The sequence below is a fragment of the Humulus lupulus genome, chromosome X, assembly GCF_963169125.1.
Source record: "Humulus lupulus chromosome X, drHumLupu1.1, whole genome shotgun sequence".
In the NCBI taxonomy this organism is placed as follows: domain Eukaryota; kingdom Viridiplantae; phylum Streptophyta; class Magnoliopsida; order Rosales; family Cannabaceae; genus Humulus; species Humulus lupulus.
The window spans coordinates 226084775-226089944 of NC_084802.1; positions in this window are offsets into that span (position 1 = coordinate 226084775).

The window sequence follows — 5170 nt, forward strand, 5'->3', positions numbered from 1 at the left end:
ATCTGATCGAACAAAAACAAGAGGAATCACAATTACAACTCCCCCATTATCAACAAAAGATCACTTGCTATTTCAATTCAAAAGTCAAGGGGCGTAGACTGGGATTAGGCGACCTTATTCTTCGAAGGGTCTTTTTGGCGAATAAAGACCCTAAGGATGGTGTGTTGGGCCCGAACTGAAAATGACCATACCAAATTGTAGAGGTCTTACGCAAGGGAACTTTTAAGCTAGCTCGGCTTAATGGGGAAGTAGTCCCACAGACTTGGAATGCTCTTCACTTGAAAAAGTATTATCAATAGTACTACCATCAATGTAAGGCTTGTTTATAAAAGTCGTTTCAATTAAATAACAGATGAATTATTAAATAACCACTTCTTAGTTTTATTATTACAAGCTCGTGTTCTCATAATTGTAAAAGCAACTAGGAAAGTTTATACATTCTGGTTGCTTGGGGGGCACATAACCGAGGTCAGTGAGTTTTTTTAAAAAAAAATTAAGCCTACTCGGATAAGATTGAAAAATTAGAAGCTTGGAAAAATTTATTATTCAATGGCTTTTTAAAGCTCGAGTTTTCAATAAACCTAGCACAAAATAAGCTTTAATTCATCTAAAACCCTAGATATAACCAGGTCTGAAACTTAGAAGCTGGAAAAAATTGATTATTCAAAGGCTTTTTAAAGCCTGAGTTTTCAATTAACCTAGCGCAAACTAAGTTTAAGTCATCTAAAACCCTAGATACAACCAAGTCCGGGGCCTGATTCTCAACAGGTATAACGCTATTAAGCTTATTAAAAACCCTAGACATAACCAGGTCCAAGGCCTGATTCTTAATAGGTACAATGCAAATAAGCCAGCAAAACCTTGGATACACCCAAGATTGAAATAATCTACCTCTATCTAAAGATGATTCTTAAGATTTCGAATGTGCAAAATTCTAAGAATTCATAAACATGAGAATAGTAAAGAAGATAAATAGATTACAAGTCAGATGTATATTCAAAAGAAATCCTCGAGCTAAGCTTGGAGGAAATTGTTTTTATCCCAAGGGATTGTTGGAAAATGATTACAAAAGAAAATCATAAATGAGATCATTGGGCTCCGTCAGCTCGCCCTGCCGAAGTAACTGTTAGAGAATGTATATTATTTCTCAATGGAATTATGAAAAAACCAAATACAACTCTATGCAAAAATACAATGGACAAGATAATATTGATTAAATAAGTATTACAACTCAATTGCTCAAAATACAAGTAAATAAAAAGATGTAGAAGAATAAGATTACAAACTCAATACTATAACAATACAAGTAAATAAGAAGAACAAGAAGAACAAAAGAATGAAAACATAAACAAACTCTCACACAACCAAAGTGTAGAGTAGTGGGGATCACCAACTTGAACAAGGTTTAAGACCTTTGTCCAAAAGCTTATTTCCCCCTATTCTCTAAGCACTAAGGGATCTCTCTAGGAAATAGCTCTCTGGAATTATCAAGCCTTTTGGTGTATTTTTCAGCCAAGTGCTTTGTGGATGAAAAATGGTGTGTCTTACAAGTGAGCATTAGGCTTCTATTTATAGAGTTTTGAGACACCCTTTGAATTTCAAATTCCACCAACCCCCATGGCTGTTACCAATGATTAATTGGATGCTTTATGGAATTAAAATAGAGATTTGGGAGTTACTTGGATGTTGGAAACGTTCAAAATTGGATAAAAACCGAAGTTGGAAAATGCTGTCAGCCGCTCAGGCCACGGCCTGAAAAACACGAGCCGCGGCCTACGGTGTGATTTAGCCTATTTTTGCCTCTTAGGCCGCGGCCTGAAAAACATAGGCAGCGGCCTAAGTCATTTTTTCAGCAACCAATTTTCCAAATTTGCCAAAACGTTCCAAATTCATTCCCACTTGATTTTGTAACTTCCATACACATTATGAGAGTTAAAATCACATCTCTAACAGCCATATTTCACATATGGCTTTAAGAAATTCAAATCAAAATGTGTAATATCAAATCTACACATTATTGGGTAATATTTGGGAGTTACAAGTTTGTAACTCCAAAATATGTCACATTTGGGCACATACATGTTTCCAATTTTGTGACTCTCAATAATATGTTACAAGGTGTGACAAATCACATTATGTCACATTATTTAATCTAACATTCTATTATTTAAAATAATATAACAGTAACCTCCTCACCATCTCCCTCTGCTGCTCCGGAAGCCTCACCAGTTTTCGAGGGTTCTTGCAAAAGCTGAGCCTTGAATTTAGCAAGGTATGGATCCCACAGCCCAGGCTCCATGAAGGAGAAGTTCTCGTCCTGGTTGAAAGCCCAGTAATGGTAAAGCATCTCCTTAATGGTGGAGGATGACAATGCCGCTTCCTCCTTGGCTTTAACTTCGGCCTCGAGTAGCTTCGCTTTGAGCTCACCATTCTCATCCTGAAGCTATTCAGCACGGCGATTCACCTCTGCAACCTGAGCTTGGGAGGCAGACAATGCGGTCTTTGCGGCCTTCTCTCCTTCTTGGGAAGAGATAAGAGCAACCTTAGCAGGATGCTCATTCTTCTGAGAAACTGTCAAGGCAACTTTGGCGGCATGCTCACTTTCCTGAGCAACATTCAAGGCAACCTTGGCAGTGGCCAGCTCGGCTCGGATCTCTTCGTTCTTGCCTTAGCACGAGCTATGCTTCGGTATTGGGCCAGGACGGACTACAGAATAACAAAACAAGTTAAAAAAAAAAAAAGAGGAAGAACACATAGTAAACAAAAAGGAATCAGATGTGAGAGAAGGACTCACGGTGAGGTTCATCCCCATGGCAAATTCAAGGACATCCTCCGGGCTGCGCTCCTCTATGGCCCTTAGATCCTTTGTACTGGCTTTATATGTGTGGCCCACCATGTGACTCGTTGTCTCATACACTATACCCTGAAAGGCCTCGAGGATCTTTTCCAAGTCCTGTGGCTCAACCGGTATTCGGACGATGGGGGCCTCGACTTGAATTACTTGGGGAGATGGAGGCATGTGTCGAGAGGGAGGAGGAAGAACTTGCCCAACGGTGACAGTAGTTGTAATGCCCCAAAATCCCTACTAAGGTTTAGGACCTTGATTAGGAGGCCGAGAGGACCATAATTGATTTATTATGCCATTAAATGATTATATGTATATTTATGTGAATTATATTATTATATGATGATAAATGCATGCATATGGGTCCACATTTTATTATAAGGGCATTTTGGTAATTTGGCTCATTGAGGGCGTAATTGTGTATTTTCATGCATGTTGGTGAATTATAAATAATACTATATTTTAATGTGGATTTGTTCGAGCCATTCGGCATGAGACGATCTTTGAATGCAAGTTTTCGGTCTAGTTATAACGAAGTTAATTTCGGGGCTCGGGGTGAGTCTCATGGTAATTTGAGGATTAGAACATTACCGGGAATTAAAGAGTAATGGGAAATGATTTATTAGCATTTGAGAATATTGAGAATAACGGGAATTGGAGGGTTTTAATTATGATTAACAAGATAGGCGTGAAAGGACGATTTTACCCTTGGAAGCCTTTAAAGGATTTTAAATGACCTAGGGGCAATACTGTCATTTTACCTAAGGATATATTTGAATCAAGGAAAGCTGTAGAAGCTTAAACCCAAAACAGAGCACCATTTCTCTTCTCTCCTGTACACCACTTCTTCTTCATTTCCCTTTGAATTTTGAAGCTCTTTTTGAGGAACCAAGCTTGGGAATAAAGTCTTGATAAGCTAGGGTTATGTTCTACCATTGAAGAGGCTGTGATTTTGAGATTGAGGTGAGTTTCTAGCCATTAAAAATCTTGTTCTTGCTCTATTTTTCTTGTTGAGTTTCAGCTGGATTTTCAAGTTGGATAATGGGAATTGATGAGAGTTTTTGGCAAGAGTTACTTGGGTTATGATGCCTAGGTCATGTGTAGATGGTATTTAGATTCATTTGGGGGTTTGGATGGAGTTTGGGATCTTGTTTTTTAGGTTTGAAATGGAGGAGTCGAAGGAGGGAAGAACCAGGGCAGTTCTGCCTGGCCCTAGCGCTACAGCGCCCAAAAGGTAGCTCTAGCCAGGGCAAAACTTCCCTGCCTATGGCGCTGGGGCGCTAGGGGGGCAGTGCTGTAGCGCTACCCTATTTTTCCTGATGCATATTTTGGGCATTTTTAAGGGTTTTTGGCTCGGGGTTTCAATTCCTAAGGCTCAGGATTGAATCTACTCACCGTTTGGGTACAATTCGGGGTTCCATGAGTGAGGTTTAGGTCAAGAACCTTTTATGGTTGATTTTCATTAATGGAAGTTATAATTGGTTATGACTAGGTGACCGCTAAGGGATTAAAGGATCGATCGTTCTCAAGGGTCATTCAATTGTTATTTCTCGTTCAAACCAGAGGTAAGAAAACTGAACCCAGTGTGTGATGCCTGTGATGCACGAGAAACATGTGATTAGGGCATGCCATGAATGTTGAATATGAGATTGAACAGAGCTTGAGTCTCTGTTTTTGTGCATGATTGTGATTATGCTAGCAATTGTTAAGTAAGCATGCTGAATGCCCTACATTTGGATATTTGACATATGATATATGCCTGGTTGCATTGCTTACTTGTGCGTGGCACTAACTTTTTAGTCAGAACTGGCAATGGTGTCAGAACTGACTATGAAGTTGTGACTTACTAGTCAAGTTAAGTTGTGACTTACTAGTCAAGTTTGACAGTAGTACTGAGCACTGGTCGTATGTTATTGACCTATGAGTCAAGAGTGACATAAGCGTCATGAACGCAGAGCCGAAAAGATTAGATCTAATCGACATCTGCATTGAATGACTCATCATGAGCATTAATGTCGGACAGACCTCAAGTTTGATGAAAACTAAAAGCGCTTGTCTAACCTATGGCTAGTCACTCAGAGCCAGGGCCAGAAGGCCCATGTTACTGCATCGTCACATGGTTAAGGGTGCGGAACCCATGTTAGTGACTTACTCCTCAATCACTCATTTGATTAGGGCTATAAGCCCCAGCATGGTTATCAGAACCTCCAGTGTTAATCACTCATCTGTTTAGGATTGACTTGATAGTCATCCATACAGGAGGGCATGGCCCACAACCATTATTATTTGGATTATTTGCATGCATGAATAAGGCTATTATTGCTA